This window comes from Prinia subflava, chromosome 1, assembly GCF_021018805.1.
Source record: "Prinia subflava isolate CZ2003 ecotype Zambia chromosome 1, Cam_Psub_1.2, whole genome shotgun sequence".
NCBI classification, from domain to species: Eukaryota; Metazoa; Chordata; class Aves; order Passeriformes; family Cisticolidae; genus Prinia; species Prinia subflava.
The window spans coordinates 39,283,931-39,299,055 of NC_086247.1; the positions used below are offsets into that span (position 1 = coordinate 39,283,931).

Below are 15,125 nucleotides of genomic sequence, written 5' to 3' on the forward strand. Positions count from 1 at the left end.
TGGGTGCAGGAGCAATGAGTGGTTTTAGGAAGCAAGGGATGTCTTCTGAAGGGTAGTACCCAGATGCTGTAGTGCCTGTCGTGACCCTTGCAGAGCTTGCAGCAGCCTCCCATGACACCCCTGAGTCACAGTGCAGTGATCACTCTGGGTGGCCTTTGATCCACCCTGTTATTCTGATCTCATCACAGTTATTCTGTGTCATAAAAGCTCCCACATTGTTCCTACAATTTTAGTTCCCAACTAATTAATGTTGGCTGTAAAAACCCCAGGCTCACTTAATGAAAAATGTTGAAGATTAAGGTATTATCTTGCATCAGGGTGCCTTGTGTCCTACAGTAGTAGCCTGGTGGGCTGCTAACAGATGTGGGTTTTTGTTTCTCTTTTTCTTGAGGTATCTTTCATATCCTGTTCCTGACAGCATTTACTTATGATATTTTCAGCATGTTTTCACAGCAATTTTTTAAAGTGAGATCCTATTTTATAATTAGAAAAAGTTTAGTAAATTTTAACCACTTTCAATATGAATTGTTTTAATTAGTTCAGATAAAGTATTTCAGTATTTCTTCTTTCCACAAGTTCTTATCTTAAAACCCTTTTCATAACTGGTGGAGCATGGTGAATTGTGAAATCTCTTTTTACAAAGGTTGCATGCAACCTTTAATTTCTACTCTGCTGAGCTGTAACTCTGGAGGTGTCTTGTGCTGATGAGAAGACTTTTGGCTTCTGACAGCGAAGAGCCCAAGACGTGGTTGCCCCCTTGAAGCATGACCCAATGCACCCTTGTACACAATGCACTCTTTACTGCAGAGCAGCAGTTTTCATTCACGAATATTCACCAGACAAAACCAGGGAGCAGCACAGAGAAACAGCTGAGAGGACAGATCTGAGCCTGCAGCATTTCTCTTGACAATGCACATCACAGCAATATAAAAGGAAAACACATTAAACTCACATTTAAATTAAAATCACACCAGGTGGCTTTGAATTTTATCAAAGTCCCATGTGGGAGTGAAGCAGCAGTGAACTGCTCAGAGATTGAGACCACAGAGGTACAGTAAACAAGACACCAACTGTAACTCTCATGCGGAACACTGAGCAGGTCTAGATGGGTCAGAGTGTGATGGGATAACTGGGGCTCTCTGGTGTCTTTGGGGTTAGGTAAAGTGAAATGGACTGCTGCCCAGATCTGAAAGCCACTGAGCTGGAAAGGCATCTTTCGCTGCACAGTTCTGTTAATGGGGTCCATTGGACCCACAGGTTCTCAATCACGAGCCATTTAATTGTTCCTAGACCTCTCACTAAAGTCCTGCAGCACAACAGGGACAGGTAAGGCTTGTATTTCCTTCTGCAGTTTATTGTTTGGGTGGGGTTTGTTTGTCCTGCCTAACATGTCCTCCCAAGGGCCACACCTTGGAACATTGCACATAGTGGGAGCAGACAGCATCTTCAGCATAATTCTTTTAAGATATCACAAACCCTTGCTATAAATTCCTAAAGGAGCTGTGGCTGCTAAAAATTGTGCCAGGAGGCTGTAGCTCTGCCAGTGGAGCCATCTGCAACTTCAGTTCTACAGCATTTGTACAAACAATACTTTTCCTATTACAAAAAATGACATACTGTGGCAGGTGAGGACCCCTAGGGTTCTTTACCTGCTCTACAGAGTGGTTGTGCATGGCAAATATGTCGTGATTAATGAACCTGTATGGAAATATTTCCTCTCCCATTGCACTTTATTGTGAAACACTGGCAGTGAGTTATTGGGGACTGGGGAATCATTGCTCTTTGTCTACTTAGCTCTATGCAATTTAAACACAAGACGTAGAGGAGGATGGTACTTTCTGTCTTTACACACTGGGGACCAAATTTCAGCCTAGGGTGGTATTTTTTTTCTCTCCTTTCAATTTTGGCCAAATTAATTGCAGGCTGAAATGAACATTTACACACATAATTACTGTCACTGATTTATAGGCACAATCAGGTGATTAGGCAGCTAAACATTCTGATTTGCATCCACAATTAATTGCACCAGCAATTGATGTTAGGTGTGCAAATTAGCAGTTATTAAAATAAAAAGATCATCTCATAAAATGATTCATATATCAAAGACACATTTTTTCTGTGAAATGTAGAAGAAAAAAAATGGGAGAACGTGCTTTGTTGTAGTGGCTTCCAAATATAGCTTAACACTGCAGTAATGACACATTCCATTATATATATATGGATTATGTAATTCCACTTCAGACACCCTCACTGGAGGCCTATTGTCAGCAAATGTCATACAGACAGAGTCAGAGGTAGTTCCTGATTTAAAGGGGGTTTATATTTTGGTGTTCTGGTATTGTTTTGGTGGAAATTCACCTTTGCATGTGAGTCCAGGTCGTGACTCTTATATACAGTTATTCCAGAAAGATATAGGAAAAAAGTAACAGAGTTCTACATTGCAAAATGTCTTAGGTAAATTGATGCCAATGAACCTGAAAGAGCAGATGTGAATGTTACTATTTTGGTTGTGATTGTATTCAGTCAAATACAGTCTTCTGCTGGTGCTTTACAAATATCCAAAAGCTGCCTATCCACGTTCCCAAAGACCGCTTAACTGATATGAAAAGAGATGGAAAAGAATGAAAAATTGAAAGTTAGAGCACTTGACAAAAAAAGGAAAAAGCAGAAATGGGAAGTGTGGTAACAGTACTGCCATCTAGTAAAGTAACTACTTTGTCTAATGAATCAAGTTTGTCTTAAAGTTTCTTATTTCACTAGAAGAGTAAAACCAAATAAAACTCCACCATCCACTCGCTCCACAAAAAGACCCTACAATTTCGTTGCACTCGTGTTTGTGGAGAAAAACTTAGAAGTAACTGAGTTTCTTAGAGATTTTGCAGTTAGAAGATTATGAAACCTCTCCTGTGAAATCAGACTGAGAGGGAAGTTCAGCCTGGAGAAGAAAAGGTTCCAGGGAGATCTTATTGTGGCCTTTCAGTACCTGAAGGATGCTGAAGGTTAGGGCTTCAAACTGAAAGAGGGTAGGTTTAATTAGATATAAGGAAAAAATTATTCATAGTAGGGGTGGTGAGACACTGGAAAAGGTTGCCCAGAGAAGCTGTCAATGCACCATCCCTGAAGGTATTCAAGGTCAGTCTGGATGGGGCTTTTAGAAACCTGGTCTAGTGGAAGCTGTTCCTGTCCATGGCAGGGAATTGGAACTGGATGATCTTTAAGGTCCCCTCCAACCCAAACCATTCTTTCAGTCTGGGATTCCATGAAATGTACTATGAAAAAGCAATATCAAAACATTTTGATTTTAAAATTACTCTCTTAACTCTTTTTTTTTCTTTTTTTTTCTTTTTTTTTTTTTTTTTTTTTTTTTTTAAATGAAGACAGACCAGACAGACCACTGCTTGGGTTGTCAATACTGATCTAAAGACGCTTATATTCAGAATTATTACAATGGAGTCAGAAGCACTATATCACTGATAATCAGATGGCAACATATATATATTGGTATTTGACTCAATGTCTTAACATTTGAAGTAACTAGAGAATTTTTCAGCATTTAATTGTTTTAATTTATTTCAGTGCATCACACAGCACAGTATACAGACCAGTGATAAAGCATAACCCTAAAGGATGTGACTCTGAGACAAGACCTCAAGCAGCATTCTTTTTCCATTATATTAATGAGGGAAGGCAGTAAAGTAAAGAAAACAAACAGAAAACCAGGCTACTCCTTGTGCTGTCCACAACAGGTATCGAAGATGCAAGACAAATAGAAGTAAAAAATTGCCCATAATTGTATTTGGGAAAAAATGCATTTTGGTTCTAGGGAAAAAGACATTCATTCTGATAAGACAGTGAGTCTTCAGTATTCCTAAAATCAAGAGCCCTCATTTTGCTCCATACCAATCTTGAGGATGGTCAGCATAGACTGAGATACCTACATTTGAAATAATTCTGGTAACAATTCACTTACATGATTAAAGCATACCCACTTGTGCATTTAATTTAGATGAGTTGGTGTAATTATATGATAATACCAAATATTTATAGGAGTGCCTTCCATATTTAAAGTGATGTATGACCACTGCTTTATTAAGTAATACGAATGAAAATAATCTTACAGAGTTTGTTTCTCAGGAGTTGGCAGCTGACCAACCTAATACCTTTCTGCAGGAGCAAGGTATCACTTTCAGTCAGCACACACAAATCCAGCTGTTATTTCAGAAGCCCATGATTGGGAGGATGTGCCTTTTTCTTGTGTGAAGAAAATTCTAGCTCTTTTCTCCCTTATTCTTAGGAACTTCTCCCCAGGTCTTGCTCTGGTACAAGGCAGGCAAGAGGCCCCCAGAATACCTACCAAACAGGAGACAGTTCCTCAGAGTCAGTTATTCTGGAAGAGTGTTTAGCTGTCACTGGCCCCTGCGCTAAAGATTTCCAACCTGCCTGCTCTCAGGGTTGCTGTTCCCTGAGATTCTCCTCTGGGTTGCTGTTCCCAGAGGTAATAAGGTTTTTCGTCTTCTCTTTGCCCTAAGTGTTTCACACTGGAGCTAGAGACGACAAGCTGAGTCCGCCAGTGCACATTTCCAAGGTTGTTTATTCTTCATTATCTCAGTTCTTTCTCAGCTCTGCCAGGCCTCCCTGGCAGGGTACCTTATCTTAGTTCTTTCTCAGCTCTGCAAGGCATCCCCAGCAGAGCAGGACACGCGGCAGACTGGGCGGATCAGAGAGCCCCGCACCTTATGTACGGTACCCCTGACCCAACCACCATCCACAATGTACTTTTTATTTACAAAATTGTACCAATACTTACTACCTATGCTAACATGTCATTTCTACTCTAAACCAATCCTTGAGATCCAACTCAGCAAAAGATGGGGTACGAGAGCAAGAACAAGGAGCACAGGGGCCACTCCTCAATTCCTCCATCTTGTCTCTTCAACCCCATATACTAAAAATCCTAGATTCTACATTTACATTCTGTGATAAACTAAATACTACTTATTTTGAATTCTCTCAGCTTGTGATTCTTCATACAATGTGGGCATTCACTCCCATGGACAGGGATCAGAGGCAGTGTCCTCCTGGGCTCTGTGTGAGGCTGGTTGACCCCCTTGTACAGATCCCAGACCCCCCTGTCCGGTCTCCAAACCCTCCAGGGTGGTCAGAGGGATGTTCTAGACTCCGACAGCCTGCAATTCATCTACTCTTTTATAAAAGACCTTTGGTGAATATGCTGGTATCATTGAAATTAAAGGCGCTTTTGTCAATGATTTAACAGAGCTTGAGTTTTAGAGCAGTTTACTTCATAGTATCTGAGTGTCATTTGTGCCCACTGCTTCTAAGAAATTATTTCAGAAGCTGCTCCATTATGCTTCACAGACACCATTCTTTTTCATACAGATACCTGAGGCTTATTATAAGTTGAAAAGAGAAAACAAACCCTTATTATTGAACTGGAGGACATGTTGTTCCCAAGCATGTGGGACTTGACTGTTCTTGCTGCACATACTTTGACTCAGTCAATGTTTTCCAGTCTTCTGAGCTCCTCTGGGATTCTCATCCCAAAGTTTGCTATTTGCTTTTACCTCCTTTCTTCCAGTCCCACAACTCTTGTAAATCTTTAGCTACAAATTTAGATTTCTGAGATTTGGAAACGTTAATCTGCTGTTCATTTAGGCAGTGTGCACAACAAGCATGTGCATATGCAAGTGCAGAGCCATATGTGAGTCCAGCCTGACTATGGCTCTGAGCACTTGCTACAGATTTTCACCATAATGAAATTATCCATCTGATGATAATATATACAGCTCTAGAAAAAGGTCTTCAGTTTAGAAGTGTCAAAGACTACATGTCACCATGTGCTTTATCTAAAAAGTCCTTAGGATGATACACATGAATGAGACCATTTGCATTCTTTGGAAAAGTGAAATTATTCTGATTTCATGCCTCATGTAGTCCATTTTATTGCAATTGCCTAAGTCTGCAGAGGATGCCTGCTTATGTTGCATAATGTAGTGAAGCACTTGTGAGAAGATCAAAAGTCATTAATGGCTAGTTGGAGCAGTCCTAGACATTTATTCTGATGCCTAATTTGCTCCTACATCAAACACTATATTAAACAATTTAGCCATACCATAAACAGTTGTTCTTTCTGTGTTTGAGGTGTAGAGAATGAAAATCACTACTGCAGAGCTAAAAATCAGTAGAATAAACAGCAATTCGGATAAGTGGTATTTTCTTTTGTTGCTTAGTTACCAGAGAAAACTTAACTGTGTTTGTATCTCAACAGTATTTGCCATGTTAAATAACAACAGATTGTTCTATTTTTCTTCTTATGTGCCTTTTTATAAGGTGTGCCTGAATACTTAAAAAAAAGTTTCTTTAGAAGGAATGCTTACTGCCTCAGTAGTACATGCTAATGTTCATTCTTTTTGTTCTTAAGAAACAAACAAATCCCTTCAGTTTTAATTCCTTATTCTAGGAAGGAAACAACAGCCAACTTTTAATTTTCCAATCAAATTATTTTTGATGGGACCATAAAGGTTTAATGTGCAAAAGGAAACTGAAATGCATTCTGGAGCACAGCAGTGACCAAAACTTGTCCAACTAAGCACAGTTCTGGCAATTTACCAGCAGTCAAAAGTCTGCATTTAATTTACTTTAAATTATGAGTGCAGCATCCTCATCTGTGTCAGTGAGATGAGATCCATGTGAGGACAGATCCCATTGGGGAGTATTTCATCATAAGAGACATCAAAAGGCTGATTTCCAGGATATGCATACCCTACAAAGAAAAAAAACAAACAACCAACTCCTTGTATTTAATTTTACTTTGCAGTATTTAAGATATCAGAAAAATAACTGCTTTACTTCCTATAACATAAAGCAAGGCACTTTATGAGCATAAACAAAATGATTACATCTGTTTCATTACGACCTATAAAGCATTCCGCAGCATCTTCTATGACTGGGCAATCCTTCTCAAATGGCCATGAGTCGTATTACAGCAGCATTTTATGGTCATCTAAATTTTTATGGCCATCTGAATTTAGCTGCTTTGTGAATTCCCCAGCTGTAACCAGTCATACCCACACTTTCCTTCCTTCCCTGACATGTGCAAACTGCAGACCTCCAGTTTGTGCACCAGTGGTGGAGGGAGATAACAGGACCAAGTTGGACTAGGTCCAGGTTTAATAAGAAGAAGGCAGAGTGGTCTAAAGAAATCTCTGGTGTGCCCTGCTGCCCTACTAACTCACCCCTGGACTACAGCTGCTCAGCCCCACTGCTAAGCCCACTGTGGGATTGATTCAACCATGTGTGAGGCAACAAATCTCCAGGAAACAAATGTCCTTGTACTGGAATGAGGTGCAGCCTGGATGCTGACACTGAGGAGCATGGATGCTGGGCTGTCCTCTGCCAGGACTCCTCTAGCTTTACAGCAATTTACCGTCCCTTCCTTTTCCCTGTACCCTGCAGATTCAGGTGAGACAGGGAGCAAACCCTCTGCCTCTGCACACAGTGAGCTGATATTCCCACAGCATGCCTGGCACATGCTGCCAGATCAGTTGGAAGTACCCCTGCATGTCTGCTTTTAGTTTAATTGTCTCCATGTTTCTCCTTGCAGAACTGGGATATTCCCAGGATGCACTTGCCTCCCAGGGCTCCCTGTCAGCTTGGAGGTTCTGATGCATCCCAATCAGTCTGTGAAGTCCTGTGCTGCCAAGGCTTCTCCCACCATGCTGGTGGTGCTCATCCCTGGATCAGCTTTCCCCTTGTACAGTGCAGTACAAGGGCAGGGGGCAGCTGGAGCTTGCTGGCCACGGAGCCATTGGACAGGCAGTGATGGTGCCACTGCCAGTGATAAGGATAACGAGGCATAACCTCGTCAGGAAGTATGACACAGCCACTGGCCACAGTGCCTCCAGATGCTGCCCAGATACTTCTCAGGAGTAAACATCAGTGCACTTTTATCAACTATGGGCTAGAATTGAAAAGGAGAATGCAGAAATGAAATGATAAAAAAGTCACAGTATGCTGCAGATGTGTATAGCTTTGTTTTTCACAGTTTCTTCACCAGGCATTGCCACAGGTGCTGCACAACAGCTGCCTTTGCTGATTGAATCATGGGACAAGGCCATTTAGACATGTTCAGAGGCACAACTAAGAAGTTTTACTGCACTGTCATCTCCTGCATGGCATTGCACACCAGTGTGGTCTTTACCTACAAGCACTGCTTCATCAAAAGCTGATGAAATAATTTTGGGCCTCAGAGGTTCTCAGAGGCTCCCTTGGTTTCACCTTGTGGGAAACACTGGAGTTTCTTATATATTGTCAAGGCTGCAGTCCTGGAAGTGATGCCCATGTGAGGTCAGACTCCTAAGGGCAAGCAGCTTCCCCAGAGATTAGATATCTGCCCTGCTCTGTGTCCTCAGAGAAACTGAGGGCTTTCCTGCTTTGTTGAAAGGGTCTTTATGGGTTTCCTGAAGCAATACTCCACTGAAGCTGTTAGGAAAACATGGCTCTCTAAAGGCACTCTAAAGAGATCAGTTAAAATCCTGATTCACAGTCTGCTCTGTGACTGCCTCCTTTTGGTTTCCTCTCTGCAGCTTTACATGATTTTGGGGATGGTTGAGTGGAAGGCTATATCTGTCCTATGAAGAAGAGCTGAGATTCCAAAACAATAGTTGTTTACAATGACTTTCTTTCTTCTCTTCTCCTCACTTCCTCCCCATGTCATATTTTTCACTTGCTTCTAAGCCTGTCTGCCTGTTAGTCATCCTAAAGCACCCTGAGAAGTGAATCCTGATTTGCCTCTGTCTCAGTCTGGAGATATCAAGAAGAATCAGGGATCAGAAAAGCACAGAACCCCCCAAGGAGCTCCAGGCATTCCCTGGAAAGGCAATTAGTCATGGCCAAGGACCTGTACCATGCAGCTGTCACAGGAATATAATCATTATCATAGGCATCCTCACTTCACCAGCCCCTGGGGCTGCAGCAGGAATTGAATTGTTTCCCTGTTCCCTCCCAGATCTGACAGACTTAGGATGATAGCCCTTGGAAATGGTCCTGAGACCTGCCATGTGAGACTGGCAAGGAAGATGCACCTGTGTCCCAATCACCTGTTTGGTTGCACTTGAAGAAAGGACTGCTTGTAGAGGCAAGAGTGGGCACAGAGGGAGAACAAGGTTTCTGGCTTCCCAGTTGGGGTACCAGGAGTATCCCAGACCTCTGGAGAGGCAGGCAGGCAATCTCCCATCACCACATAAGGATAAGACCAGTAGAAAGTGTTACGAACTCTTTGCCTATCTTAGCACAGTTTCACAGGAGCAAAGTGTCCCCTGGCAGGCTCTGCAGAGCAGTGTTCCGTGGCTGGAGACCTTGCAGCCTGGAGACAGGCTCTTCCCCTGGGTACCAGTGTTTGTCATCCACACTGCACACGGGGAGATGCTCAGGCCCCTCTGGGACTGCTGAGTTTCTCCCAGCATCCATCTCTCAGCCCAGGTCCACAGGGACATGGGCTGTTTATCCATCTGAGCAGGTCACAAGGGAGGGTTCAACACGGAGCTGGAGCAGCAGAGCAGCTGGTGAGGTAAATACCCTTGAGCATCCCTGTGCTTTGTAAGGGAACCCTTCAGAGGCACGTTCTCAACCTCATGGTCAAACTCACCATCTGGAAGAGGGAATACCTTTACATGAGTGCTCACAAGAACCCATGTTGTTTGACTCTTTCCCTGATGCCTTTGATAAATTAAGTAGACAGTTCTGCCTGCTGATTATGCAGCTTTGCAGTGACAACTTTCACAGAACAAGAGCAGACAATTGTGGTTTCTTTGATCTGAAGGAAAGGAAAAAATTGCATTTTTAAAGCAGAGGAGATTCCTGCTGTATCTTTTGCAAAAGTCAAGAGAAACAACAGAAGGACAAGCACTAGAGACTCAGAGTGGCTAGGGTAGATGCTATATTTTATCCCCACAGACAAAATGTAATGTGTTTCCTTCCATATAAACATCTTTCTTTCATGACCACTGGTGTGTGCCAGGATGAATCTGGGTTGTGTCACTCTAGGGGCCTAGCATGTAATCTCACACTGTGAAACAGCAGGAGCTAGCTGCTTCCACTAACCAGTAAAACTGAACTATTGCCAACCTTCCCCTTCCTTCCTCCAAAAAAACCTTCCAAATTGCTTATAAGAGCTTTTATAGGACCTGCTTGCTCTTTCTGGCTCAGAGAAAACACACAACTGAGAATTCTGTTTGGAAATATCTCTGCTGTAAATAACTTTTTATTCATCCTATTTATATAGCAGTCTCTGCTTCAGCTATTTCTTTTGAAGTATTCAGGAGAAGCCATTAGCTAATCCTGCAATAAAAAACTCCTAATAAATTGAATGGTCATTGTTTGGATGGAGCAATCTAAAAACACTCAGGAAATAATGTGGGATTAGTCACTCATCAAGATATAGACAGGCAGTGCTTGCATGATCTTTATGTGATATTCAAATGGCTGGCAGTGTTATTTAACAGGAATTTAGGCTAACTTCTTCTTGGTGCTTATAAGTTGTCTGGACTAATGGAGAATGTTCTTTAAATGTTGCCTGCTTGAAGAATTTTATATAAGAATCAATTCAAACACAAATTTGCCAGCAAATAGCATTAGTAGGGCAGAAAAGCATCTCACAAAGAAATGGTCTTGAATACCAAGCTGAATACCTCACCACGCACAACATCTGCATGCTTTGCAAACTTAGTATTCAGAAATCTTAGGAATAAAATTTCTGGCTTGGGTTTTGCCTAGGGGAAAAGCTCCAGGGCAAATGACAGCATTTTCATGTCAGCCTTTCAGAGGTTCCCATAGGCCAAATCCAAAGGCTGTCAGTGGGAAAAACACTCAGACAAATCTAGAGGGAATTTTGCCAATTTACGGACCTCCCAGTTTGCCCCTTATCAATATATTACAGAAAAAAAAGGAAGGAATATAAGAGGTGACATGCTGGCAGCAAACAAGCCAAAGGAGAAAATAACATGAGCTGGCAAGGCAGCAATTACATTTAGGACTTGAAAGCAAACTGTGGTCATTAGAGATCTACAGTTTTCCGTTTAACTGGAGTTCTGTATTCCAATATTAGTTCCATCTTAAAAAATAGCACAAAGTCCAAGAAGCACTGAAGGACAGTAAAGTGCCTTTAAGAAGAATGCTTCAAGGAATGGCTTGTATCAAAGGATATGAATTTATATATGCTGAGACTGAGTCTGAATTCATTTGTTTAAAAACTTACTCAAAAAAGAAGGCAGAGATAACACAGGCATGAAACAAGAATTAAGACAGATTTTTTTTTTTGCTATGGCAGGAATAGAAGAAAGGTTTGAAAAGGTTCAGCTAAGGCTTGGTCTATGAACATTTTTAATACTATTTTTAGCTGGATGTAAGATCAGTTTTGCAGCACAAAACACAACCATATTTGCATATATATGCATATGTATAATCTGTAATTCCCCTGCAGTGTAGGCATCTTATTCCAGCAGAGAAGGAAGACTTGTAAAACTTGGGAGATCATACTGTTGAAATGCTACAAATACAACTAAATAAACATAAAATCTGTGTGCTGGAAGTCCCAAATGGACCTAACTGTATGTCTAAACAAGAGCAGCACTTTCAGTATCATGCCTGAATTCTCTATCACACTGAAAATTGCTGAAATTAAGAGCCTGATGTAGAACAGGAATGCTTTCAAAGTGGTCAAACTGGACAGGGACTTGCCAGGAACAATAGGGCCATCTGCTGCTCACAGGGTGAGCAGGGATATGCCAGAGCTGGAAGGCTCTTTTGGGACCTGTGGAGGAAACATTTGTGCTCAACAGAGCATCTGGCACTATCCCTTTGCACCTGGGCAGAAAACACCCCCCAGTTCTAATTTTCCTAAACTCAATGAAGGTTAAAAGAACCATGAAGGATATCCTAACCCTACTTTGCCCATGGTATATCCACTGAAACTGGCAAACTTGGTGTGATCTGCTTCACCCTTCCTAAATCACAGAACGACTGAGGTTGGAAGGGCCCTCTGGAGGTCATCTGACCAAGGAGAGCCATCACATAGAGCAGGTTGCTAAGAGTATGTCCAGACAGCTTTTGGACATCCTCACAGATGGAGACTCCACAACATTCCAGACCAGAGCAATTTGTCCAAGTGCTCTGTCACCCTCACAAAGTGTTTCCTGATGTTCAGAGGGAACCTCCTGAGTTTCATTTTGTTCCTAGGTCTCTAATCCAGTCACTGGGCACCACTGAAAAGAGCCTGACTTTGCTCTCTTTGCAGCCTCCTTCCAGGTATGTGAGATGGTCCCTGAGCCATCTCTTCTTTGTGCTAAACAGTCCAGCCTTTCCTCAGAAAAGGGATGCTCCTGTCCCTTAGGCATGTTTGTGGCCCTGTGTCAGACTCTGTCCAGGATTCATCTCTCTTGTACTGAGGAGACTAGAACAGGACACAGCACTCCAGGCATGGCCTCACCAGTGCCAAGTAAAGGAGTAGAATCTCCTCCCTCAATCAGCAGGCAGCCCTTTGTCTAATGCCACATGGGGCACCATTAGCCTTCTTTGCTGCAAGGACACACTGCTGGCTGATGCTCTCAACTTGGTGCCCTCCAGGACCCAGAGGTCCTTTTCTGACAAGCTGCCTTCCAGCAGAGTATATCCCCCAGTATACACGGGTGCATGGGACTGTTCCTGCCCAGGTGCAGGACTTTGCACTCTCCTTCTTGAATTTCCTGAGGTTCCATTTCTCCAACCTGTAGGGGACCCTCTGGTGTACCAGCCATTCCTCCTGGGTTTGTGACATCAGTGAACTTGCTGAGGACACACTGTGGCCCATCATCCAGATCATGTAATGTTTCTCAAGATGCTACACAGGAGCAGAGATGGCACTGACCCCTAGGGTTCCTTGCTATTTGCTGGGCTCCAAATAGATTTCACGCTGCTGTCACAGCCCTTTGAGATCAGCTGTTCAGTCAGTTTTCAGTCCACCTCACCAGCTGCTACTTCAGGCCACATTTCACCAGCTTCTCTACAAGGATCATATGGAGACAGTGTCAAAAGCCCTGCCCAAGTCTACATGGAAAATATCCACTGTTCCCCCCTCGTGTACTAGGCCAGTCATTTCACCATGGAAGGTTTATACAAAAATTAAGATGATATTGGAATGGCAGGACTTATGGTCAGATTTGTAAGTACAGCATTGGTGAAAATGAAAGCTTACAAGTAAACAAAAAATTTTAGAAGTATGTTTAGGAAGCAGATAGATCTTTTAACTATCCATGGCCGCCACTGAAAATCCCTCAGACATATGACAGATGCCAGTGATAAAATTCCTTATTTAGACTGACACCTCATCTCCAAAATGCCACATGCTACAAGTCTGATTCTCAGCCTAGACTTTACTTTATGACTTTTTCAGGGAAAATATGAGACATGTCTTCCTAGATCTTTGCATAATGAATAAAAATTCACTCAGAAGCCTAAGCACAACTGAAGGAATACATAACACTAATGATAATACTATTAATAATAATAATAATTATAAGGCTGTTTAGCATTATTTGCTTAAATTGGAAACCATTCATATTAATACAGACAACAAATTGTATGAACTTCCTTTAACCTCTGGAAACCATTAAGAACTTCAGTGTTTTTGGCTAATTACAGTTGCAATTCATGGGACCTGCTTGCCTTCTAAGTTAGCTAGGTAAAATACCACCGTCTCCCTGACATTTCTTTCCTCTATGTATCCCAGTTATCCAAGTGCAGAACTGGCTTTTCTACATTTGTGATCACTCTGAATTCAAGGAGTATTTGAAGTGAAGGTGGAGAGGGATGTAAATGTGCCTGATAAAGGAGGCAATAAAGACTACGAACTGCTTTTCTCAGCTTTTCAAAAGCACAATTAAGAACTTGCTTTATCTGCTGGTAAAGATGAGACCAGAAGCTAAAAGAGCTTGGGGAAGCAGGAAAAAGTAATTTTTGCAGTCACTTTCTTTTTTTATTTTCCTATGCAGATTATTTTAAAGAGAAGCTTTCCCTTTTTAGACCTACCAGTTTCCTTTCTAACAGAAATCTGCCTGATTGCTGCTGGCTTCCAGGCCACATATACGTCCTTGGTTTCCAGAGGAAATTCAAAAGGAGGTAATGTTACTCATAAGACTGCTTCTGTACACACAGAAATGTGCACGTATAGAGAACGTAAAGAACATATGCAGCGATACAGTGAACAGCTCCTTCTGGGTCCTCTGAACAAAACCAGGGACCTGTGATGGATGAAGAGGGTGAAAGACCATGCAGATGGCTTTGCCACGCCCACAGCCATGGCTGGTCCCTTTGGGTCCCTTGGTACTTGCACCATCTTCCTGGGATTTTAAGCCTTCCACACTCTGCAGTAAAATAAATTTCTCAAGCCTAGTAAGCATTACTAAACCTACCTCTACCAAGGGCCTGTGTACTATTGTTCAAAGATGCATATCATTTCCTACAGCTAGAGGCAGCCATTTAGTTTTGGCAGATGTTATTTCATTTGTTCAGGCTGAAAGGTCACTATAATTCTGTCAACTTTATTTTCTGTATTTAAAATGTCACCCCAAACAAGTAGCTAAGGTAACATGTTTGCTTTCTACATGTCTTTTACCATTTTTCATGTCAGAGAAGGTCTTTTGTGTCTTAGGAATACTAATTACATTTGAGAACTGATCTCTGAAAAAAACCACTAGAAGGAAGTGAAGCACCTTTTAAAGACAATTGTCCCAGTTCCAGACATGCTTGATTCCATTGTTTTTCTAGGGGCTTTGACATGTTTGCTTCTGGCAGGATTTCTTTGCTTTCTAGAAGCATCTCCTCATGTAAGAAGACAATTATAACGATCTGGAAGGTTTCCTGCTACTGTCCTCCATTTCTCTGCTCACGTTTATTTGTGCCTCCCATTTGCACCTCCAGAGATGTGTAACAAATGTGACCCTGTGCTTTGAAGGCCATTTCAAAAAAAGAAATTAAAGCCATGGCTATAGAGACATCTGCATTGATCTGTCTGCTGATGTCCACCATCCAAGAGTCCTGACTGTGCAAACCAACTCCCTCCTTCACCTCAGCTC

At 42.0% G+C, this 15,125-nt stretch overlaps 1 protein-coding gene across 1 annotated transcript in view; it reads right to left on the minus strand.

Moving 5' to 3' along the window:
• The window catches only part of XKR4 (XK related 4), a 214,934-nt gene that overhangs the window by 78,737 nt on the left and 121,072 nt on the right, over positions 1–15,125 (minus strand). The gene's annotated exons all lie outside the window — the stretch shown is intronic.